Below are 25,830 nucleotides of genomic sequence, written 5' to 3'. Positions count from 1 at the left end.
CTGGGACCAGATCACTCCAGTCCATGTCAACTGCACTGGCTGTCGATCGAGTATTGGGTCATGTTCAAGATATTGGTTCTTACCTTTAAGGCTGTTAGCGGCCTCAGGCCTGCATATCTGAGGGACCGCATCTCCCCAAACTGCCCCACCAGGTCCCTCCGCTCCTCAGAGGAGAACCTGCTTAGGATCCCCAGCCCAAGAGAAACCAGGCTGGCCTCTACAAGGGCCAGGGCCTTTTCAGCCCTGGCCCCTACCTGGTGGAACAGGCTCCCCAAGGAAACCAGGGCCCTGCTGGACTTACAAAGTTTCCACAGGGCCTGCAAGATGGACCTGTTCAGCCAGGCATTTGGCCAGCTGGGTTGAGGAGAACAACACCCAATTACATCTAGGCCTCCTACGGGTGAAGGGTTGGGTTGGGAGGAGGGGGGGCATGCCACCATCTGATTATATATGGTTCCTGAGTTTTTGAAGATATTTTAATATTGGATTTTATATGGTATTTCAATGTTTAGATAGGGGCAACCTGGTTTTAATGTTATGAATTTGATTATTTTGAATTTCATTTTCATCTGTTGTTCACCACCCTGAGCCCTCCGGGGGAGGGTGGTCTATAAATGCAATCAATCAATCAATCAATCAATCAACCAATCAACCAATATCATATTCATAACTTTGCCCATTTTTTCCATGTCTCAGCAAAACATGCTTGCATCTGTATGTGCAGGTAAAGTCCCTATCAGCATGGAACATAGTTGGTCACAGTTTCTTAGATTATAGTAATGGTATTGCTGAAAACCATGAGAGATTTCTGTCATTTCACAACATGAAGAAACAAAGCAATGTGACAAACAGGCTTAGTTAGAACAATAACGTTTCTTACATTTTATACAAGTTGTGTTCCTATGAGCAAATTGGCCATGCTGGCAGGGGCTGATGGGAATTGTAGTCCATGAACATCTGGAGAGCCACAGGTTGCAGACCCCTGGTCTAGACAGACCATGTTCCCTGGCTGCAGACCACATGGACTGGAAGAATAAATGACCTCTGCATAAATAGGAGACACAGAAAAGCATGAGTTCTATCTAGTCAACTTTTCAAATGTATGGTCAGTTTGGAACTTTAGTTCATTTCAATGAATATCCAGAGTTAGGGCATTTCTATAAAGGAGGCTCCAGTGCATTCGTGCTTGATGAAAATGTAATATTTCCATTGACTAGAAGCAGTCCTTTTGTGTGTGTTTTTTTGTAATACAAGCATTTTTATGGTGAACAAATGGGATAACAGAAGCTCAAAGGGGTTTTAGTGTTTTACAAAATTGTCCATAGTAAATGCTGAAAAGACAGCAAAAGAGGAAGCTCAAGTGACTGGTGCTTCCTCTTTCCCTGCTTCTTTGTGACACATGCAGTAGCATTTATATAACCAAGCACAAGGCACACTTGCGATTTTTTGTACTTTGAATCTTTCAAAGTTGATTTCATTACAAATCCCTGCTCCTCCCTGCAGGATCTCGCTCCTGCTTTTAAAACAGGTTTCTGAACCAACTGGAGCTTGCACATTCAGAAATCTTCATTGCATTTCTTATAAGCATATGTTCGAGTTTTTTAAAAAAAGGAAATCCCAATCTAAAGACATTCACATTTCAAAAGTGAAAACTTGAGCCTGTTGAGATGATCAGTCTAACTCCGGAAACAGATGCATCCTCTTATTCCTTCCATAAATTGCTGGCTTCCCCTCCACTCATATAGCCTAGAAGAAGCCCAGAGGAAATGGATAATTAGTGTAGTATTAGCATTATTATTTCCTGACATAAACTACCTGGTACTTCATCCCCACTCTTGCCCCCACTCCCCGACTGACACTGCAGAACAACTTGTTGAAAGTCCTTTCCTCTCATGTTCGTGTCCTTCTGCAGAGCTGTATAGCATTTCATCCTGCTCTCGGGGTCTGTTCATTCTTCTGATGAGTGGTTAGTGGCTGAAGGGAAAGACTGGCATTGTTGGTGTCAGACATGTGGCAGGTCAATCCTTTGCTTCGGCTGCAGGATTCAGTGTTGGTACATTACTGCACAAGCTTCATAAAGATATTTTCAGTGTTGCCTATGAGAAAAGCACAGGCAGTCTCTTCTAGTGCCTACTACACATTTCACTCAGTGGTGGGATTCAGCCAGTTTGGCCCGGTTCAGGCAAACTGGTTGTTAAAAGCCCCCTTGCTGGGAGAGGAAGCGATGGGGCTTTTAGCTCCTCGGAGCCCAGGGTGCGGAGGAGAGGCAAGGCAGGCAGCAGTGGAGGGTGGTGGAGCAGAGGGCTCTGGCTCAGCTCTCCTCCCCACCCTGGGCTCTCCTCCCCACCCTGGAGCCCACTATTCTAGCCTGGGAAGGCCACCTAGGCAAGCCTCCCCATGGTGACCTTCCTGGAGTGGGCTGCACTCCTAGGGGCTGGCTGCGGGACCTGGGAGGCCCTTTCACATGATAGAGTGAATGCATGTTTGTAAGAAGGAACCAACATGTGTTGAATTTACAAATGAAACTGGGAACCACAGGCTGCAGTTGGTTCCCAAGCTCTTTTTGTGCAACCCTCCAATCTGCTCGTTTGCTTCTATCACCCTCAACACATTTTCTCTCAGACCCACACTATTCTTCTTTTCTCATGAGGCACCACTTACTGGCTACTGTTCTTCCTGTCCCTTTCTTGCAAAATACACAATAGTGACATTGTTTCTTCTGGTCTCCGCTTTTTCTTCTGTCAGTCCCCTCTTGGTCTTATCCTCCATATTAGCATTTTTGCTATTCTAGGTACTTTACTAGCCCGCAAAGCTCAGGTCCCATTGTGATAGGGGACCATAAGAGAGAAAAATAAAATTACACAGTATAATCAGACATGGTGCACCATTGAAGGGAGGCCCACATAAGAAGTAAAGATTAGCAGCTAGAATCATTCCAGTTTGTGTAAGAAAAGGTCAATTCCCCACAGCTGCAATGAGTTATCCTGAGAATGCAAAAATAGGTATCCTGGGAAGGCACTTTCTCAAGATGTATTTAGGATGGCTTATTTCTGCTCAAGACATTTTTTAAAAAAACACTTCAAAGTGCAGGTTTTCCCTCTAAGCAGCTTGCAAGATATTTACTGCCAGATTGTGTTGAATGTAGGTCAGTTTCACCTTCAGCTTGCACCCAAAATGTTGTGTGCTGGTGAAGGGATTCTCCCTGCTGTCATTTGCTGGAGGTAGCCCCAGAACATTTGCTCTGCAGGCCAGCTCTGATCCTGGGTGCCGATTCAGCCCCAAAACTACATAGTTGTATTCAGCTGGTCCTGCCAATTCTGGCAATATAATTTTCCCTCCAAGTTGCTATCTCCGAAGTTATGCAGACATACAGAAGAGAACCATAGCCTCTTGGAAGATGGGACTACTGAAAAGCAGCTGCGTTAATAGGTACAGGAGTAATCTGGCCTGCTTTTACAAAAAAAAGGTGGGGAAAAGACAATAAAAAGCTTAGTATTTTTGTGCATGCGTGTACACACACAGATACAGAACGACACAAAGTGTTTTGCATACTTAACATTTCTAGAGGCTCCACCCATCAGGGCTCCTCCAAGTGGCTCTCACAGTTGCTGGTGAGCTGCTGGCAAAACCATTCTTCCTTCCTCAACAAGAGCTGACTGCTATGACTTTTTGGTTTGCTTGCTTCTGCCTCTCCTCCCCCACCCAACCTGGCTGGGAGTCTTCTTGTGCATCTGTGATTTCAGGAGCCACTGAGTGGCCCCTTGGTTTGAGAGGAAAGGATTATTCTTAGCAGGGGTACTTATGGGATTCCCCTTCCCACCTCTTCTTCCAGCCATGTTCCACTACCCCCAGCTGCCATTTTGCTTCTCATGATTGAGGCTTGGCACCAGAATATTCAAGTAAATTTTTTTCGGATGGAAATTCCATTGTAAAATATTGTTCCAAAATGGGTTTGGATCAAGTTAATATCTCTTCATTGCCTCTGAGTGTTTAATTTTGATTCTAATAGATAGGTTAATAATTTTGTTACATTTTAAGATCTGGCCCTCTTTTGGTATTGGGCATTCTAATGTGGGCCTCCTGAGCCAGAAGGTTGGGGACTCCTGCTTTAAAGGACTTTTATTTATTTCTTTACCAACTTCAGAGTTACAGTCAAAATTAAAGCCATGTAATTTCAGTGTTACATTTAGTTCATGTGGGAAAAAAACATTTAGTTCATATAATTGGGAAAAGCCCCCCAATAAACCTTGATTAAAATCCTTTTTAGTACTTTAGAAAACAGTAGCTAATCTTTCTGCAGTTTGAGCATGCCCTGTGGCATTATTCTCTTTGCTAACTAATACCCTGTAGTATAACTAATACCCTATGGCAGTGGTGGCGAACCTTTGGCACTCCAGATGTTATGGACTACAATTCCCATCAGCCCCTGCCAGCATGGCCAATTGTAGTCCATAACATCTGGAGTGCCAAAGGTTCGCCACCACGGCCCTATGGTATTCTCTTTGCTCATTTGTGTGCTGTATGATTTAAAAAGAATGCTGTTCTAGGAAGAGGCTGGCTTTCCATTTCTTTTTATACAAAATACGTGAAGTGATTAGGTTTTGATCCCAACTTACTAACTACATGGATGAAAAGGGAAGGGCAGAAAAAAGGGGATGAAAAAACCCTTTAGTGGGATTGAGGATGCTGCCAAGCTACATTCACGGTGCTTTCTACTATACTGTCCTATTCATTTCCTTTCAGTGGACATAGGGCTTAACATTCACTAAAATGAAATCTCTCTTTGTTTCCTGTAGCCTCTCCTGCACTAATCTCCACAGGTCACTTTGTATCTTGAAGTCACCCCTCCCCCAGGGGTGTATGATATTCTTTTATGAACATCAGTTATAAGAGCTGCCCCATAAGGCAAGAGTTGAATGTCAAAGCATGTACCTACTTTGACTCTACAAAATTTGCAGCTGGATGCATTCATTGGCATACTTCACAACAGTTTAATTGGTTACAGATTGTTAAAGCAGATTGCTGCTCAATTATGTTTAGCCATTTTAGTTCTCCCCTGTTTGGTTTTTCTTCAAGCTCCACCTTCCCTTACAGCCCCATCTAAACTCCCGGAAAAATCCACTGATGGAATTAACAAAATTTAAATGAAAGAAGAGGGAAACACCTCGTAGATTGCTAGTGGTATCCTGTGCTGCCTTCTAATATTATTTACTTATTTAATTTATACCCTGCTCTCTCTGCCATAGTGGGCTCAGAGTGGCTTACATCATAAAATATACAATAATATACAAAAATAATGATACGCTCTAAAAAAACCTGTATATATGACACATAATTAAGTCAAGATGAAACATTTGGATGTTCACAACCTTATCCTAAACAGCCCACAAAACAACAGAAGGGAGGGACGAAAAAGGAAGGAAAAAGGAAAGGGAGGCCATCAGCAATGGAACCATAACCTGTTGTCCTCAACTATACGCTTGGCAGAACAGCTCTATCTTACAGGCCCTGAGAAATTGAGACAAATTCCACAGGGCCCTGGTTTTATTTGACAAATCATTGCACCAGGCTGGAGCCAGATCAGAAAACCCCCCAGGTCCAGTTGAGGACAGCCGGACACTTTTCAGGCTGTGGACTACTAGGAAGTTAACAGAGCAGAAAGTATGAATCATCTGGAATGTGGGTTCTTACAGTAGAAACAGAAAACAGAAACAAAAAAACCATACATGTGAACATGTATGATCGTAAAGATTAGCAAACTTCAGGAAGTAACTCACAAAAATGGTACTAAACCTGTTAAGCAGAATGAGGATTTCCTGGACAGAGTGCAGTAGATGATACTGGATGTGGAATACACAAGGGATCACTCTGAGGAGGACAGCTGCTCTCAAACACAGGAGGTGGGCAATTGGAGGAATGTGACACATAGAAGTAGAGGAACCAGGTAGCATTCTGTGAGTTTGAAGCTACAGAATAGATTTGAAGTTCTGTCCTTTGTCAGTGAGGAGAAGGAACAGGCATGCCGCACAGGAGCAACAGAATCAGCCCTTGGAGAATGTGCAAGTAACTGAAGGTTCAGCCCATGGAACGGCCCTGCAAAACACCAGAGGAGACATGTGGTGGTGATGGTGGTGGTAGGGAACATCCTGCTAAGGGAAACAAAAGCAGTGATTTGCAGGCCTGACAAGATGTCTTGCAAAGTGTGTTGTCTCCCATGATGTCACAGAGAGGCTGATGAGACTTGTCAAGCCCACAGACCACTGTCCCTTCCTTTTGATCCACATGGGAACAAATGACACTGAAAGGTGTAGCTTTTGGAACATCACAATGGATTTTGAGGTTCTCAGAAGGAACCTGAAGGATCTGGATGCACAGGTTGTCATTTCATCTCTACTCCAGGTTGAAGGACATGGCCCAGGGAGAGAAAGAAGAATAGTGGAGGTGAACAACTGGTTTCACAGGTGGTGCCGCAAGGAAGGTTTGGCTTCTTGGACCATGGTTTGAGGTTTCATGCAGATGGACTTTCAGAAAGGGATGAGTTGTTGTACCTCACAGCTATAGTTAGGAATATATTTGCTAGCAGGCTCACAAACTTGATCAGGTGGGTTTTAAACTGAGTTCTGAGGGGGAAGGAGACAGTATTCAAGCAGGCAGGAGTTCATCAAGTGAAAGAGATAATAGTCCAAACATCATAGAGAGAACTGAGCAGAATTACAGAATAGATAATGCCTTCCTGGAACAGATGACCAAAACTTTCAGAAAGGAGAGAAGTAATAGTAATGGGAGATTGAAATTATTCTGATATTTGTTGGGAATGAAACTCTGCCAAGACTTCAAGTCCAATAAATTCCTCACTTGCCTTGCCAACAATTTCATGGTCCAGAAGGTGGAAGATGCAACAAGGGGATCAACTATTTTAGATCTACCCAACAATGATGACCTGGTTAATGGGGTGGAAGTGGTAGGATCCTTAGGTGGAAGTGACCATGTTCTCTTGGAGTTCATAATACAGTGGAAAGGGGATGCCAAGCATAGTCAGACATGCATTCTAGACTTTAAGAAAGCTGATTTCAGTAAACTTAGAAAATGACTGGATGTGATCCTGTGGTTACGAATACCAAAAGAGAAGGGAGTGCATGATGGATGGGAGTTTCTCAAAAGTGAGATCTTGAATGCACAATTTATAATAATCCCAATGGGGATGAAAAACGGGCAGTCTAAGGAAACCAGAATGAATGTCTAAAGAACTTTCAACTGAGCTGAGATTTAAAAGGGACATTTACAAGAAATGGAAAAGGAGGGGAAAATCCCCGAAGAGGAATTCAAACAAATAGCCAGGACATGTAAGGAGAAAGTTAGAAAAGGTGATGCTCAGAATGAGCCCAGGCTTGCCAGAGAGGTTAAAAACAATAGAAAATACTTTTTTGGTTATGTCTATAGCAAAAGGGGAAAAGAGGAATTTGATAATGGAGAAGATGGCAAAATCCTAACAGGGGATGGAGAAAAGGCAGAACTACTCTTTGCCTTGGTCTTTTTCCAAAAGGAAAACAGTGCTCAACCAGGGAGAAATGGAACAGATGATACAGTAGGGAAAATTCAGCACAGAATAAATAAAGAGGTAGTCCAGGAATACTTTGGGGGTGGAGTGAGTCTTGGTGCTGTATGCCCAGAAGGGAACTGCTAGTGGGCTCACACCTTGAGGCAACAAGGGAAGATTCATGCAGAGGTAAGTGCCCAAATGACTCCTATGGTCTTTCTGCTCCAGGTTTCCCTCAGCACTTGGCCCTGGGGGAAGGTTGTCATGGGGGAGGAGCAGCAGGTTTGCTGCACAGTGACTAGATTCATCTTCTGTGCTGTACCTCTGCCAGCAAATCAATAAACAAACTGTGGCTAGTTCCCATTTCACTAAACAATTGTTTTGTATATTTACAGAAGCCCTTGAACTTTCTCTCTCTCTCTCCTCCTCTGGCAACAATGGAAGTTACTTGGGGTTGTTAGAATTACTGGCCAAGTTTGACCTTTTTCTGCACAGCATATAAATACTCATGCAAACAAAGGAAGGGGACATAGATCATACCTATCTAAAACATGTGAGGAATTCATCAGATTGGATCAAGCATACTGGATCACGTTGTTGGTGAAGTGAAGATATTTGAGTATTATTCTGTGTCATTGGATTCTACTCCAGATATATCCAATGGATGGCATGCCTTTCGAGGCCTTGGTCTCTCTCTGGAATGGTGAGATGAGCAGGCCATCAACATGATTGGTTATGAAACAGGAAGGTATATGGCTAAAGCTCAGATGGTTAAAATCCTGCTGTGGGGCTGACCAAACCTGAGTTAGAACACATTATCATGCCCATCGGGTAATGGTGGTTATAGTGAAGGGGAGTTTTTTTTCTCCACCACCATTGCATCTTCAAGTAGTCATCCAGAAGAAATTTTCCATATACTAAATGGGCTTGTAAGATACCACCTGAGGAGCCAATGGCAATGGACAGATGATGTCTGAAGTGATGACTCTGCAAGCCACTTTGAGGACAAAGTTGCTCAGATCTACTGTGAATTGGATACCACAAGTGAGAATGATCAAGAGGAGGGACCCAGAGATCAAGTTTCAGTTTCAATTAATGAGGCCTGATGTGGACAAGTTGCTTGCTGGGGTCCGGCCAGCAACATGTCTTCTAGATCCTTGCCTTTTTTGACTTATAAAAGCTAGCCGCCTGGGTAGGATTGAATTGCAACTAAATAATTTTTAGGGTGTTTTTTTTCTTTCCACGCCACTGGAGGTCTTTTTGAAGTTTTTAAAATCAATAATTGGTATAGAACTATAATATTAGTGGTGTTGGAGCAGCTTCAGGGCTTCCTGGAGGACGCATCGGTGCTCGATCCCTTCCAGTCCGGCTTCCGTGCTGGGCATGGGACGGAGACCATCCTCATCGCCATCACAGATATGCTCCGCATGCAGCTAGACCGAGGCGGATCGGCGCTGCTGGTGTTGCTCGATCTCACAGCAGTGTTTGATGTGGTCGATCACGACCTTTTGATCCACCGCCTGGCTGCCTCTGGAATACGGGGCACTGTCCTTCAATGGATTGCCTCGTTTCTCCAGGGTCGGGGTCAGCAGGTATGGTGTGGGGATGAGTCTTCCCATAGAGCCCCACTTAGTTGTGGGGTTCCTCAGGGAGCCTTGCTCTCCCCGCTTTTATTTAACAGCTACATGCGACCCCTTGCTCAGCTGGTGCGGAGTTTTGGGCTGGCCTGTCACCAATATGCGGATGACACCCAGCTCATTCTGTTGATGGAGGAGGGCGGCCCCTGCCCCTGCAGCTCTACAGCATTGTTTGGAGTCGGTTGCTGGTTGGTTGAGGCAGAGTAGGTTAAAACTTAATCCAACGAAGATGGAGGTCCTCTGGCTGGGCTGGGGGGAAGGGACCGAGGGATTTTCAGCTGCCTATTTTGGAGGGGGTTGTGTTGGCCCCAACATCCCTGGCGCACAGCCTGGGGGTCCGCCTGGACTCTTCATTATCAATGGAGGGCCAGGTGGCCCATGTCACCCGGGTTGCATTTTTCCATCTTTGCCAGGCATAGCGGCTGGCTCCCTATCTCTCCCGGTCCGACCTGGCCACTGTGATCCATGCGACGGTCACCTCGAGGTTGGATTACTGTAACTCGCTCTATGCGGGCCTTCCCTTGCGATTAATCCAGAAGTTGAAGCTGGTCCAGAATGCAGCGGCTCAGCTTTTGACAGGTGGTGACTACTCAGATCATATCACCCCTGTGCTATGCCGTCTGCACTGGCTCCCAGTGGAGTTCCGGATTGTTTTCAAGGTGTTGGTACTGGCCTTTAAGGCCTTACGCGGCATGGGGCCCTCATACCTACGGGACCGCATCACCCCTTATGTCCCACATAGGCTGCTGCGTTCGGCAACAGCAGAACTGGTGGTGACCCCTAGCCCCGTGATGATACGGCCAGCCTCGACCCGGGCCAGAGCCTTTACGGCTCTGGTCCCTGCCTGGTGGAATGCTCTACCTCCAGCTGTCCGGGCCCTGCGGGACCTTGGTGAGTTCCGCAGGGCCTGCAAGACGGAGATATTCCACCGGGCTTTTGGAGAGGCCGGCCGTGGTCCTACTGCTCCCCACCGAATCTGAAACTGCCTGTCTCCATCTTTTTATTTTTGGTTGGGCCTGATCCATTGATAACATCGCTGACCCTACCTATCTCCTCCCTTCCTTGGCCTTGGTTCGGGTGCCTGTTTTAAACAATCTTCGTTTTAAAATACTTAGTTATTTAATCTATTGCTGCATAGGTTTTAAGGGATTAAGTTTTTATGTGCTGATCCGTTGATTTGATTTGTTGATTTGCTGTTCGTTGGAACAGCCATGTTGTGAGCCGCCTCGAGCCCTTCGGGGATGAGGTGGCCTATAAGTTTAATTAATAAATAAATAAAATAAAATAAATGAATTATAGCAATCTATTGCCTTTTACCTATTTCCAATCTTAGTAGAGCTGTTCTAGAGCTATAACTTATCCATGAAGAAAAGAACAAAAAAAATTTGTCTGCAAGTTGCCAGACTGAGCATTCCCCTGCTAGTCAGTGCATAGTCACTGGGATGCATATATAGAAGGGAAAGCTGCCCTCCCCTTTTAAAAAGTTGGGTGGGGGGGAAACTGCCATGTGTAGAAGCTCCATCATCAAAGTATATGCAAACATGGAGAATCCTGTCTGTGTGGAAGCAGCCAACAATTAATAATATTCAGTCAAAATGAATAAATGGCATTATTTTCTATTTTTATCACAGAATGTCACTGAGTTCTGCATAGTTGCGTATAAAGGGACCCAGGGATCCTTTTCTTTCTTTCTTTCTTTCCTTCTTTTTTTTTGAGGGGTGGTGGTGAAAACTTACAGCTGCTTTTGTAGACAAAATATAGAACACTGAGTCCCCCATATTATAATTTAGACACTCAATAGGCCTCTTTGTTTTGGAATGCTGATTTGAAAAGAAAAAACCTCTTGTTTATGAGCTGCTTTGACCCACTAGCCTCCTCTGTTGTTAATAATAAAGTTCTTTCAGAGTTCTCTGTGTAGAATCCTCTGTCCAGTAACTTCCAGAGAAGGAGACAGAGAAAAAAAATGAAAAATTAGATACTTGCTTGATAGTATGAGTATAGAGTTTGTGAAATGTTTTCATTCAATAGGTGAATCCTATTAAATGATACAGGGCAAGATAATTAAGCAAAGGACATAGAATGGAAAGCATCCTCTCTTCACATACACAAACATGTTTAGCTTGGCCAATTTGTCAGTGTAACACTTGCAATTACACCAGGACTGCCAACTGAAGGTTAACAGCAAGTGGGAATTTGGAAGGGGGAGACATTGAAGGGTACCAGCATAAAACCACAGATCCTCTGAAGATGCCAGCCACAGATGCAGGCGAGACGTCAGGAGAGAATGCTACTAGAACCCGGCCATACACCCCGGAAACCACACAGCACCCCAATAAAACCACAGAGTTTCCAGCTATTCCTAGGTTGCCATGATGTCTCCTCTGGTTTTTTTTGTTTGTTTTTTTGCTGGAAGTGACATTATGCAATGCATGTCACTGGCAAATTTTTAACATTTTTTTCCTGCTGCCCAAAGCAGCCCTGGTGGGAAGAGTGTATTGCATAAGGAAAAGCCTGGCTACCATGAGTCACACTCTTATTCTCCCATTAACTATAATAGATTTAGAATGGTATAATTCTGTTTAGGATTATACTGTTACTTCCAGCATCAATCACTTTCCAACTAGGGATGCCAGCTCATCTCCAACAACAGAGATCAGCTCCCCCTAGAGAAAATGAATGCTTTGGTGGGTAGACTCTATGGCATCTTGCACATGTAGGGAACAATCTCACACAGAATTAAGCATGTTTAGCTTGTTCTGAGCATTGATCAGTGTGAATATTCTCCACAGGTACCTCATTTTATTATGGTGGGTGTAGAATTTACAATACAACCCTATGCAAAGTTACTTCAATATAAACCCACAATGAGTTCACACTGGAGTAACTAGATAAGATAGCAGTTATTTAGCTGGCTGGGATCCCAGCTGCTGGAGCTTATCTCTCCTGCTTTATTATTTCTCTACTCAATCACAAATGTTGCTGCCACGCCAGAATATAAATCAGAGAAATGTCTTTCTAGATAACTGAATCTAGCCTCTCTATTTTTGTCTATTAACTCCTCTTTAAAATTAACACTAGGGTCCCTTCTGCACATGCAGAATAATGCACGTTCAATCCACTTTCAATGCATTTTGCAGCTGGATTTTACTGTGTGGAATAGCAAAATCCACTTGCAAACAAATGTGAAAGTGGATTGAAAGTGCATTATTCTGCATGTGCGGAAAGAGCCTGGGCTTTACTTGGCTACCTGTGTAAAGAAATATGGATGTAAGGAAAGCCTTCTTAGTCTCACTTGTTAGAGACATTCAGATTCAGGCAGGTGTCTCCCAACCTTCCCATTCTACCTTAGTAAGCATGGGCCAAGTTAGGCCTTAATGTAGTTGCAGGCAGATCACTGTAAGACCATTTGTAGAGAAGGAAAAAGTTTTATTTGTATTTTCAGGAGGTGATTATAAAAAGGAAAAGCATATAGATGAGGAAAATATTATATAGCAATTACTGGGGAAAGGGAAAATATAATGAGCAAAGAACAAAATTCTTCTCCTTTTATATAAAACTGCCTTGGCCTTGATGGTCTAGTAGTCTAACCCAATCTTGTCAGATCCCAGCTGCTAAGTAGGGTCAGCTCTGATTAGCATTGGGATGGGAGACCACCAAGGAAGTCCAAAGTCACACAGAGGCAAACAATGACAAACCATCTCCAAATGTCTCTTGCCTTGAAAACCCTTACCGGTAAATTGGCTGCAACTTGACTGTACTTTTTACCACATATAACACTGACGTTTTATGATAATGTGTTAAGTGATTAGATTTCTGTTTCAGGCTATGTTCAGGCCAGTCTTCTTCCAGCCATTCACAGGTTGTTTTTTTTATTTAAGTCTCTCATGTCCCTCAAGCATTCCTCTTCCAAAGTTGTCACCTTCCCATGAGACTGGCTGCTGTGGGTTTTCCAGGCTGTGTGGCTATGATCAGGTAACTTTGCTCCTAATGTTTCACTCACATATATGGCTGACATCTTCGAAGGCATATCATGGTAAGATGTGTTTGTCTCCGTGGCACAGTGTAACACAGCCCAGAAAACCCACAACAGCCAGTTGATTCTGGCCATGAAAGCTTTCAGCAATATTTCCCCTTATTAGGCGCAGGAAAGTTTTTTCCCCTTCTGTTGGCTAGAAAATTAACATATGGACTGACATGTTTCTAGCCTGGCGGAATAAATACTAAATAGAAAAAATAGATCTGTAACCTTTTGCCTACTTCTAGCCGTGATTTTAAATTAACCTTTGAGCATATACTTAGCAAAATGTGTAATTTGTACACTGTTGTTTCATCACAAGCCATATGACTAGACCAAAACTCTATACCTTTACCCACATTCGACATTTAATAGAAAGATTGTGCTTTTTAAAAGAACCCGTCAATGGAACATCAATGGAAACTAACGGTATGTTGCTTCTTTGCAGCTAGTTTTATTATGTCATCTGGACATGATGGGGAGAGCAAATACAAACATAAGTTCCTACTCTGCTTTTTCTGCATAATTTGTAATAATTTTTTAAAAGAAGAACTAAAATTAACTTTAAATGTTTACATACAAAGCTTGCTTTACAAATAATTATATCCTTTTGAATCTGCTAAACAACAAATTGTTATCAAAATCTGAGCTCCCAAGGAAGCCTACTAATTCTGCATATCCTAATAAGCTACCATGACTGAGCAACATATCTTGTCAACAAGATTGCTATAGCCAAGGTGTTGATAGAAGACGTCTCAGATAGCTCTATCTACCCACAATATTGGTTTCAAAGTTTATCTGAGAGATGAAATTTGCAGCTGCACAATGCTGATACCTTTTAGCTATATATCTAACAAAAAGAATAATAACTCAGAACACATTATGCTAACTACCAAATTCCAACTACCATTTCCAATGGCCTTGTTGATTCTGCACATGTAAACTGACATAGAACAAAAGTAACTTTTACATTTAAAATTCTCTCATGATATATTTATTGCAATTACATTCCAAATTATGGTAAGCATGTATAAGATTAATGATGGACAATATGAATTAATCCCTTAATTGGGTGCTAAAATCTCAATTATTTCAATTAAATGTAAGCATATCTTTCTTTGGATTTTCATCATATAGCACAACATCTAAATATGAACTGATACAATACATCTATTCCTGTGGGATGACTGGCCTTTGCCTATTGGAGTAAACATTTTGGGAAAGGACTTTGTTATTGTACATTGTGGAGATGGACCAGAATGTCTATAAATTGTATTTGATTAAGGAATATGGAAATTCATATGAACCAAAGATATGAAGAATCAAAATGGAGTTTCTCTATAGTGACCAGCTGAAGCCTGCATGTTAGCAGCAGGTCAAAGAAGCTTGTCAGTGATTATGCAGGCAAGCAAAGATAAACATCTTTAATATCTTGTCACTAAGGGCCAACGTGACAGCAGACATAAACTTTGTTTTCAGAACTAGCTATAGAATGTGATTAGTTAAATTAAAAAGTGTTTTTCTATATATTGTTAAAGGAACACAGAAATGATAATGAGAGATTCACATTTATTTGTATTTCACTATAATTCTATAAGTGTTAGAATCATTTGTATAATCTGTTAAAAGGTAAAATCATTTTAAAATGAAAAGGGAAGTGTTATGATCTAAAGGAATGTCAAACCTGCATACCCTAGGAAGGTATATCTCTCCTCAGAGGCAAACTTAGAAAACAGGTTTTTCTTGGAGGCAGAAGCTAGTTTTATTGCTGCCCTTTGCATATGGGCAGAGAGGGCCACGAGCTAACAGCATGCAGCTTTTGAATAACAGAAGGAATCAGACACGTAGAATAGAGGCTGTCTTAATGTGACAAGGAGACAATTAGAGCAGATGGTTGTGGAACCAACCAGGGGAGAGGTGATCCTAGATCTATGTGGGACCTGGTGCAGGAAGTCAGTGTTGTTGAGCCGATAGGGAACAGCGACCACAATGCTGTCAGATTCAGTATCTCTGCATGCGAACAAGTGGCAACTACTAATGTAGTTACATTCGCCTTCAGAAAGGGAAATATCTCAAAGATGAGGGGGATAGTGCGCAAGAAGTTGAAAGGGAAAATCAAGAGCGTCAAAACTGTCCAGGATGCTTGGAGGTTATTTAAAAACACAGTAATAAAAGCTCAGCTAGAATGTGTTCCACAGGTTAGAAAAGGCAGCACCCAATCCAAAAGAAAGCCACCATGGTTAACAAGAGAGGTTGAGGAAATTATCAGAAAAAAGAAAATGTCTTTTAGAAAATGGAAGTCCAGTTTGACTGATGAAGAATATGAGAGGGAACACAAATGGTGGCAAAAGAGAAGCAAGTTAGCTGTAAGGGAGGCAAAAAAGGATTATGAGGAACGCATGGCTGCGAACATCAAGACCAGCAACAAACAGTTCTTCAAGTACATCAAAAGCAGGAAGCCAGCAAGGGAAGTGGTAGGCCCGTTAGATGACAAAGGAGCAAAGGGTGTGCTAAAAGATGGCAGGGAGATTGCAGAGAAGCTGAATGAATTCTTTGCATCTGTCTTCACCCAAGAGGAGGTGAAGAACATTCCTGCACCTGAACCAAGCTTCTTAGGAGGCGAATCCGAGGAACTAGCGAAGATAGTGGTAGACAAGGAAGAAGTTCTGGCAGCCATTGATAAACTAAATGTTACCAAATCCCCTGGCCCAGATTGCATTCACCCAAGAGTTCTTAAAGAGCTCAAGCATGAAATTGCTGATCTTCTCACTTTAATATGCAACTTATCCCTGAAATCAGGCTTCATCCCTGAAGACTGGAAGATGGCCAATGTCACACCAATCTTTAAGAAAGGATCTAGGGGGGACCCGGGAAATTACAGGCCAGTCAGTTTGACATCTGTTCCTGGTAAATTAGTAGAATCTATCATTAAAGATAAAATTATTAAACATGTAGAAAAGCAAGACCTGCTAGCAGAAAGAGTCAGCATGGCTTTTTGCAGAGAGAGCAAATCCTGTCTTACAAACTTACTATAGAGTTCTTTGAGGGTGTAAAAAACAGGCATGTGGACAGGGGAGTGAATCGGTGGACATTATTGGGTTCACTTGGATTTCCAAAGAAGGCTTTTTGACAAAGTAACCTCACCAGAGACTGTTGAGAGAAAGAAACTCAGCAATCAAGGGAATAAGAGGGGAGAGTCCTCCTATGGATTAAAAAACTGGTTGAGAAACAGGAAGCAAAGAGTGGGTGTAAAATGGGAAGTTCTCTGACAATGGAAAGATGCTCGGGAGTGGTGTCCCCAAAGAAAGGATCCGCTTTGGGACCAGTGCTCTTTAACCTATTCATAAATGACCTGGAAGTAGGGGTGGGTAGCGTGGTGGCCAAGTTTGCAGATGATACCAAATTATGTAGGGTGGTGAGAACCACAAAAGGATTGGCTGAAAGAGTCTCTAGCCAGGACCTTGATAAATTAGGGTGAGTGGGCTCAGAAATGGCAAATAGTGCAGCTCAATGTAGCAAAATGTAAAGTGATGCACATAGGGAGCAAAAAAATCCAAACTTCACATACACGCTTACAGAGGGTCCAGTGCTATCAGTCACTGAATAGGAAAGGGATTTAGGCTGTCTTAGTTGATAGTTCCATGGGAATGTCAACTCAATGCATGAAAGCAGCTGTAAAAAAGGCAAGAACTCTATGCGTCGGGGATCATTAGGAAAGGAATTGATAATAAAACTGCAAAGATTGTCATTGCCCATATATATAAAAGCAGTGGTGTGGACCAGCACTTGGAGTACTGTGACCAGTTCTGGTCGCTTATCGCATCTCAAAAAAAGGATATTGAGGGAGCCGAATAGAAAAAGTGCAGTGCAGAAGGAGCAACAAAAAGGATGATTGAGGGACTGGAGCACCTTCCCTATGAGGAGAGGCTGCAGCGTTTGGGACTCTCTTTAGTTTGGAGAGGAGGCTGGCTGAGGGGGGGGGATATAATGATTGAAGTCTACAAGAATTAATGCATGGGGTAGAAAATGTTGACAGAGAGAAATTTTTCTCTCTTTCTCACAATACTAGAACCAGGGGCATCATCTATTAGCAGAAAATGCTGGGGAAGAATTAGGACTAATGTTGAAACACCTTCTTCACTAGCGTGTGATTGGTGTTTGGGAATATGCTGCCACAGGAGGTGGTGATGGCCACTAACCTGGATAGCTTTAAAAGGGGCTTGGACAGATTTATGGAGGAGAAGTCGATTTATGGCTACCAATCTTGATCCTCCTTGATCTGAGATTGCAAATGCCTTAACAGTCCAGGTGATCGGGAGCAACAGCCACAGAAGGCCATTGCGTTCACATCCTACATGTGAGCTCCCCGAGGCACCTGGTGGGCCACTGCGAGTAGCAGAGCTGGACTAGATGTACTTTGGTCTGATCCAGCTGGCTTGTTCTTATGTTCTTATGAGACAGAACTATCCAATGGGATTTTAAGGTTCATGCTTATAGCACGTGGAAAAGGTATGGATTATGTACGTGAGTAAGGGGATGAACTGTGACGTATGTATCTTTGTATCTATAAAGACTAAGGTCCTTCCTATGGTGGGTGTGTCTCTCATTTGAGAGCACTCAGGGAGTGCCTCTCCCTCGGGAGAGTTCACATTCTGTAACTTTCTGTATTCTGCTAAGTAAAAACTGTCTGTTTGTTTCTGATGTCAGATGTCTGATGCTTTTATTTCTAACCTATCTTTCTCAAAACAGCTGAGCAGGCCGGACTTGAGTTCTGGCCTCACAACATATTATATTGTTCTTAGTTCTAAATAAATAGCCTAAATAAATAACCTATTGTTCATAGTGATATATAAATGCATGGTACTACATTTTCTTGGCAGCTCATATTTTGCAAATGCCATATGTATTCAGAGGTCTCTCAGCAACTAAGGCCTGCTCCAAGTAAGTGTGTCTATAGATTGTATCCAAAGTCACTGAGTAAAGACCAGCAGGGCAAATTACCCTAGATAATTGTGGTTATATGTTCCTGTCTGCTAATCCAGCATAATTGCCTTGCTTCATATAAATAAAATGCCTTGTGTTGCAGGTTTAGCAGAACACAATAGGAAGGGAACTGTTGAAACTTTCAGAAGGGTTTTGTGGATATGCCAGCAAGTAGCCTGTAGCTGGTGTAGAAGAAGCCGAATACATTGGTAACTTGAAAGAAAGAATTGAAAAATGGGTCATCTGCACAGCAATTATGTTAGTGGATCCCCTTAGTGAGTCACTATGGGCCAATTAACATAATGCAATAATCTATAAAAAGGACTGGATTTTGTTCATTTATGGATTCTATCATATACTTTACTTTCTGCATAAAAAGAGAAAAGCAGTGACAAGGGATTGAGGATGCTTCAGGCATCTACAATTCTTCTATCTACATGATTTGAGAATTGTAACAAAAGTGAAACTTCTCTACATACAATATAGTGTTCAGACCCTGGTAAGACAGCAGTTAGACTATTTTCTTACTTTTTGTGCCTACCTACTTACCTCCCTCTGTCTTTCTTTCAAGACTGTTTATTTTATCAGAGGAAGCAGGTGAAAATTACATTTTCACTCTTGCCCAAATACTAGTAGCAGCAGCAAATATAATCTGTTGCTCCAGAGTAATCAAATCTCATGGCACAAAAGGTTTATAAAAGTCTTCTTCAGCAACTCTGATTTTTCAGATGTTTCCATCCCCCTGCCCGAACCTTATTTTTCAGGCTATTTTGTGACTCAGCTGTGAAAGTTAATTTCTGAATACAAAGGAAACAACTCATAACTAAAAAGCTATTCTAATTCTTGCCATACTGCATGCCTGTCTTGGAGTCAGTTTGCAACAGTGTCTAGCATGCCAGACTGTAACTAAGACATGGGTTCAAATTCCTGTTCAACTATGAACATAGCTGATCTCACATGTTCCTGTAAGGCTACAGTGGAGGATAACAGTGCTCCTTTGAGGAATGGTGGGAATAAAAATGGAAAGATTTAACATTTTCAAAGGTTATTGTATAAACAAAAATGAAACCCAGAAGCCAATGTAGCTGCCGTGGAGGACATTTCCAGTGGGGTAAGAACTAATAGAACATTGTAAAGCCATAAACCATTCATTCCCAGGATCTGTGTTACTGTTGCAGGAGGTAAACAGCAGACTGACTTTTGGAACATGGCTGGGTCTTTACAGCCCATGTTATCAACAGGAATATAACCACCATATTGTGCAGAAAATCTACAGAGAAATGAACAACACAGCACCCCATGTTGCTGGAAACAGGAGCCACTACACACTCTATTTCCCTTCATGAAAGACCCAAAATTAATCTTCTCTTTCCAGTGTAGGAAACTTGGTGCTCAACCTAAGTACACCACACCCATTGTTTCCACACTGGGTATTTGCATAAAGAAAATAGAAACCAGAGCATAAAGTGCCAGCAGTGGAACTGAAAGGGCACATAGGCAGGGCCAGCGAAGATCTATCATCAGTTCTTCAAACTGACTAAGTTGCCAAAAGATACTACATCTAAGAGTCCAGAAATACCACAAGACTTTCCACTATATCTGACTACAAGATGGAAGAACACAGGATGAGATGGGTCCAAAGCAGGAACTAATCTGATAGTGCACTTGTTGCAGGATATCTAGACATTAGACTGGAAAACTGGACACTGGAAATGAATAAATTACAGTAATGTGGAAAACTTTAGGAGGGTGTGGCTGCCTACTTTATCCCCTCGGTAGTTCTATGCTTTTTAAACTCTGCATGTAACAAGAGGCTCACCCGAACAGTTTCTCCCTTACAATCTTTTCACAATGGGAAAAATGTACCTGTTGATATTTATCCTAACACACTGCTGATAAAGATAAAATTTATGCAAGAATAAAATATGGCAATCCTACAGAAGGAATCTCACAGGCAGTAGGGAGCAGGCCAGACAGAAAGAATGCTGGTCAGTTTCAAAAACAATCTTCATTTTTGTGTTTTTCTTTGTTTTTGTGACAAATTTAATTGTTTTTATCATTGTAATCTCTTGTAAGGAAGACAGAAATATAAGTACTCTCAGTAAATAAGATAAATGAATGTTTGCTGTGGGTATCTACTTTTCACAGACATTCACACAGTTTAAGGAGTAGCTTGACAGACTGTAGTTAGCTCGAAAAGTTGCATTGGGAGAGCATAATTGAGGGCAAACACAAGTTGAAAACCCACATAGAGGTGTGATTTAGACCAGAAGATCTTTCTGAGTAGCATTTACGGTAGTTGAGACTTTATAACCCTTATATCCTTCTTCAGTAGACCTGGCAACGTACTGCAGGTTGCATGACCCCTTTTTGTTTGTCCCCTCTTGCTTAACGATTCAAAATTTCAGCTGCCATACAGAGGCTGCCAGAAATGTCTTCCATAAGGCATAAATGTCATTCTGGGGCTATGACATTTGAAAGCTACTTGTGATTGTCCTGCTAGAGCTGCAGTTTACAATTATGATGGTCTCTGTGTGGCAACTGCTCCTATGCTGAGATGAACCTATGTCATGAACACAGTGTCTGAATCAGTCTTGGGTGAAGAGAAGTTCTGTCAGCTGACCTTGCCCATTATTACATTATCTCTGTTAACTTTTTGGATGGTCTAGAGCCCCTTTGTTTGTGCTGGCTTAGGGAAGCTCAGATCACTTCACAATATTTGCAGAAGGTTTATCTGAGTTATCAGCTCTGAGAAGCAGCTTTCTTGCTCTTAAAAAGGAAGGATGTACTTTTTGGAGCTGCAATAATGTTTCAGTTGTTTTATAGAGTTGATACAATAGAATTAAACTCTATATAAAGTTACTTGAAAGCTGGCAATAAGAAGAAAAATGTTACTTTCAATGATGCTGTTACTTTTGTTGAAGGGGCAAATGTCACTTTTTTTCAACATCCTGTCCCAATTTAAGGAAAGAGTCTCTGTTCAAAGGAATAAAAACATACCCTATAAATATGGATTTTATAAATTAGTTTTTTGAAATATTAATCCTATATTCATGGTAGGCACCAGGAACAGTCAATTTGCCAGGAAATCAGTAGAAGGGATTCTCATTTTGGGTATTGTCACATCCCTTGTAGAAACAGTGAATGAGTTTCTCACGTGATCTCTGAACCAAAGTGGCCTGGCACATACTTTCCCACCCAAATATGACTTGAAAATAATTTTCTGCTCGGCTACCCATGGCCTAGAAAGTGCAGCTTTAATTGTAAACAAAATTGTAAACAAAAACAAACAAAAGCCTATTATATAAAAGGCTAACCATGGTGGCAACGATTCACTTCCAGCCAATTACCATGCAATTCACACACACAGCGCTCAGGGGCAGTACTTACACATAACAAGTGAAAAACAACACAAACAAAATAGCGGAATGTGGTGGTGGTTTGCTCTCTTGGGCATTTGCCCTTCTCCCCCACTGCTGAATAATTACAGTCAATATGCTGTCTGCAGCTGCCTGAGGAGGAGCAGGTGCAGGTATTGGCTGCTCCCCATAGGAAGTTGTGACTGCTGGTAGCTGAACAGCAACACAGGTTTCTGGGATAAGGAATAGGCATCCAGGAAGAGGAGGAGAAGGAAGGAGTTGGTGACATGGGGCAGAGGAGAGAGGAAAGGCAGGAGGGTCTGTCCCCCTTAGTCAAGGAAAGGCAGGAGGGTCTGTCCCCCTTGGTGGCTGTCATTAACCCTTGTGTGTCGATGCAAACGTCCAGGAAGAGGATGAGGGAGCTGGTGGTGCAGGGCCAAGAGGGGAGGAAAAGCAAGGGGGTTGGCCTCTTTGGTGGGCGCCATTAATCCACCAGCAGTTTTTTTGTGCAATGGGCTTCACTGCTAGTAAGCTAATCTACCTTTCTGAACATTCATAAGAACAACTGAAACCTTCAGTGCTACATTATGAGATAGGTGCTTATGTATAAACTGTGACTATCCTCTCATCGGAAGTCTTCCTCCCACTTCTGTGAAACTTTGCTTGTGGCATCCCCTATTTAACTGTAAAATCCTCACTATAGAAATAGGTTCTGAATACTCAGCACCTCTGACACTGAAAGTCCCTGTACAGGAAGAGTGTGGGATCAAATCCACACAAGCCACTTAAATAACTATTTAGTCCCTCTTTTGTTGTTGATGTACCTGGGTGAAAATATGTAGTTTTAATGCCACATGTAAAGCTGCTGAACATGATTCTGCAGGAAAGTTGCTTTACAGATGCATTTCAGCCTACTTGCACATTACAATGCACACATGATTTTGGCCTGAGACAGATTTCACACATGCCACTTAAAGCATGTTTGAGCCTCTCTTGGATGTTGACATGGATTTGAACAAGTCAGAAATGTAGTTTTAAAATGTGTATGCTTCCTGGTTTTAAATCAACTGTGGAATATGCAGGAAGAACGCTTTATACATTTCAACCCTTTTACATTTTGCAGATGGTTTCTATCTGAAATGTGTTTTCATTATTTACCTCCCTGAATCCCTACTTATACATATTGGGAATATTTTTCTTACATTTTAAACTTTCCGCATTAATTAATACAGATAACTTTCAAAATGTTCTGTCTCCCCTCCTTGATGAAAATGACAAGGTCAGGGAAAAACCTTGTTAGTTTCATCTATTCCAGGAAAACCTTATCAAACTTTTTCCTGACAGCAAAGAAGAAAAGTTAGTACCGTGTTTTCCCGAAAATAAGACAGTTTCTTATATTAATTTTTGCCTCCAAAGATGCGCTATGTCTTATTTTCAGGGGATGACTTATTTTTCCTGGTGTTCTGTTCGCCAGGCATGCTTCCAAACAAAAACTTTGCTATGTCTTATGTAACAGGGTGTGGACGCTCAGACTCCTTTTTGGAGTCTGCCTCACTCCAACTCTCCCCCAGAGAAAGAAAAGAAGGAACCTCTGACAAAAATGGAGGGGAAACTCTGTAAGAGAGAGTGTTGGCCCAAATGCTGACAGACACCTCCCTTTGTAGGCACACTGAAAAAGTAGACTGGAACTTCGGGTAACGTGAAACAGAACTTGTAAAGTTTATTTTGCTAGAAATGAAGGCTTCTCAGTTGACTTGAGAGGTTTTAAACGCTTGTTGATTACAGAAAGTAAACAGCTTCTACTTAGAGGTTACTCAGTGGTTCACAATAAGAGTTTTCCATTTGGTCACTGCATGAAGTGGCCAACATATTTCTTCTCTTAAAGAGGTTCTGGTTCTTAAGCTTTCTCCTACACACAGGTTCTAATTTGCTTCAGCTTTCTCTCACAGAGGTTTCAGCTTTTAGTTGTTACACACACGGACACTAGATTCTCTCTGATCCACACCCTTTCTAGTTCACACAACTACCCAAGTCTTAAGACTGGAAGGACTCTGGCTCGACACTCGCCACCTTCCCTTTCAGTCCCCTGTTAAGGCCCAACTGCCCCCTTTATGGACCGGTCTTCTCCTGACTGGGCTTTGAACTGGGGTTGGACAGACACTAGTCTGGACAGCCAAGCTGACAAGCACCTGAGTGGCGGGTTCACCTTCCACCAAGCCCAGGGCTTTCCCTCACACTCTATCAAGCCTCCTCAGCCTGACTAGACTCTAGAGCAATCTGACTTCTTGTCAGAACACACAAGCAGCGACAGATCTCCCTTCCTGATCTGCTCTCTCTGCTTTGGATCCTGGTCCAAGCACAAGCCAAGGAAAAAGAACCCTCAGCACTCCAGCTGCCTCCTTTTCTCCTCCCTGGCAATTTCCTCCAGCTAATCAGGACTGGGCAGGACTTAACTCTTTCAGGGCAGTCTCTCACTGGAAACCACTTCCCAAATATGGGCATTTGTCACATCTTACTTTGTGGGGAGGCCTTACATTTAGTACTTCAGCAAAACCTCTACTATGTCTTATTTTCAGGGGATATCTTATTTTCGGGGAAACAGGGTATATGTGAAGAGAGAGGTCTCTGCAAAAGGCATGTATGTACTGGTGTTAGAACTGCCAACTCCAGACTGGGAAATTCCTGGAGATTTGGGGGTAGAGGAGCCTTGTGAGGGTGGAGTTTAGGGAACAAGCTTAGCAGGGATGCGGTGTCATAGGCTCCTTCCGCACACGCAAAATAATGCGTTTTCAAACCACTTTCACAACTGTTTGCAAGTGGATTTTGCCATTCCGCACAGCTTCAAAGAGCACTGAAAGCAGTTTGAAAGTGCATTATGTGCGGAATGAGCCATAGAGTGTGTCCTCCAAAGCTGCTGGTTTCTCCATTGGCCATGCTGGCAGGGGCTGATGGGAATTGTAGTCCATGAACATCTGGAGCACCATAGGTCAGCCACCCCTACTTAGAGGAAATAATCTCTGCAATCTGGAGATCAGTTGTAATTCTGGGAGAACACTAGGCCCCATTCGCAACGCTAAGTGGAGTTCACAGTAACTTTTGTTTTTCTTTAAGCAAGCAGCAACTGTCCATTTCACCAGAAAGGAGTTTTGGTGACATCTGCAGTGCATAACTGGACAATTATGGTAACTCCATTAACTGAGCTGGGGGAAATTTCCTCAGTGATAAAACTACTTTAAATGTACATATGATTTCAGCCTGAAAATAAAATGAGTAACGGAGCAAAACAAACTGGCTGGTTAATCCACACCCTGTGTTCAGGTGGAATGAACTGCAAATGCTTCAGTAACCTTAAACAAATTAAAGAGGCTGAAGAGCTGCTCACATTTCAAGGTGAACAGCATTTTATAAAACATGAAAGTTGACACGTGGGCAAAAGTTAGAGAATGTCTATACATCTGAGCTACTAATATGTATTTATAAAGGTGCGTTAAAACAAGGTACAGTGTACACAAAATAAAATTAGGTTTTAAAATTAGCCTAACCACCTACCCATTTAAATCCCATTTTATAGTATTTTTACAACCAAGGCAGTTTCCTTTGTCGTATATTTCTCCCAAAGTAAAACCCATTGAGTTAAACTGCAGTACTACATAACATTTATAACCCGATTTTAGCTATGCTTACTTGCAAAAAAGCCCCATTTTCAACTCGATTCACTTCCTAGCAAATGCGCTTCGGATTGCCACGGTGAAGTCGCAATTATCGCAACTAGGGAAAAAAATGCATTGCACTCAACAATAACAACCAAAACCCTAACCGGAAGACCCCCTTTCCCTTCGGCCTCAGTTGCAATCCCATGCGGAGAAGAATGCAAGGGGCGGGGGGACACCCTGGAGCCATTTCCCCGCCTAATCCCAGCCCGGACGGGGTAGGGGCAGAATGTCAGCTTGAACAACTTCCTCCGCGGCTCCCAGCGGCCGGCTGCAAAAAGCGACCTTTTCAACTCCTGCCAACGTCGACCGGTTCCTGCCCCCCGGCAGCGTGGAGGAAGCGATGAATGTCCAGAAAGGGGAGGCGACTGCCGCTTCGCACTCCCCGGCTGCCGTGTCCTGCCCGTGCATCTCGCTCCACCCTGCCGGGCGCTTCTCGTTTCCCTGCGAGGTTTCACATTCGCCACGGAGAAAGGGGACAGATCAGCCCCCGAGGTCCCACCGGGGGTGGGGGGCAGCTTGAGTGGACCCGCTCTCGCCTTTTCTTTTTTGGCGGGAGGGCGGGCTGGAGTCCTTCTGCCATGACTCC

At 42.7% G+C, this 25,830-nt stretch overlaps 1 long non-coding RNA gene across 1 annotated transcript; it reads right to left on the bottom strand.

The window, feature by feature from the left end:
- Positions 1 to 925: 925 nt before the first annotated feature.
- Positions 926 to 25,372, bottom strand: LOC125426934. The gene is made up of 3 exons (XR_007243601.1): positions 25,216 to 25,372; positions 1,637 to 1,746; positions 926 to 1,044 (listed from the first exon to the last, which is right to left on the bottom strand). It is a non-coding gene; the product is annotated as an uncharacterized LOC125426934 (long non-coding RNA).
- Positions 25,373 to 25,830: the final 458 nt, after the last annotated feature.

Source organism: Sphaerodactylus townsendi, linkage group LG02 (genome assembly GCF_021028975.2).
Source record: "Sphaerodactylus townsendi isolate TG3544 linkage group LG02, MPM_Stown_v2.3, whole genome shotgun sequence".
Lineage (NCBI taxonomy): Eukaryota > Metazoa > Chordata > Lepidosauria > Squamata > Sphaerodactylidae > Sphaerodactylus > Sphaerodactylus townsendi.
The sequence above is the reverse complement of the archived record's forward strand: the minus strand, read 5'-3'. Positions and strand labels throughout refer to the sequence as shown.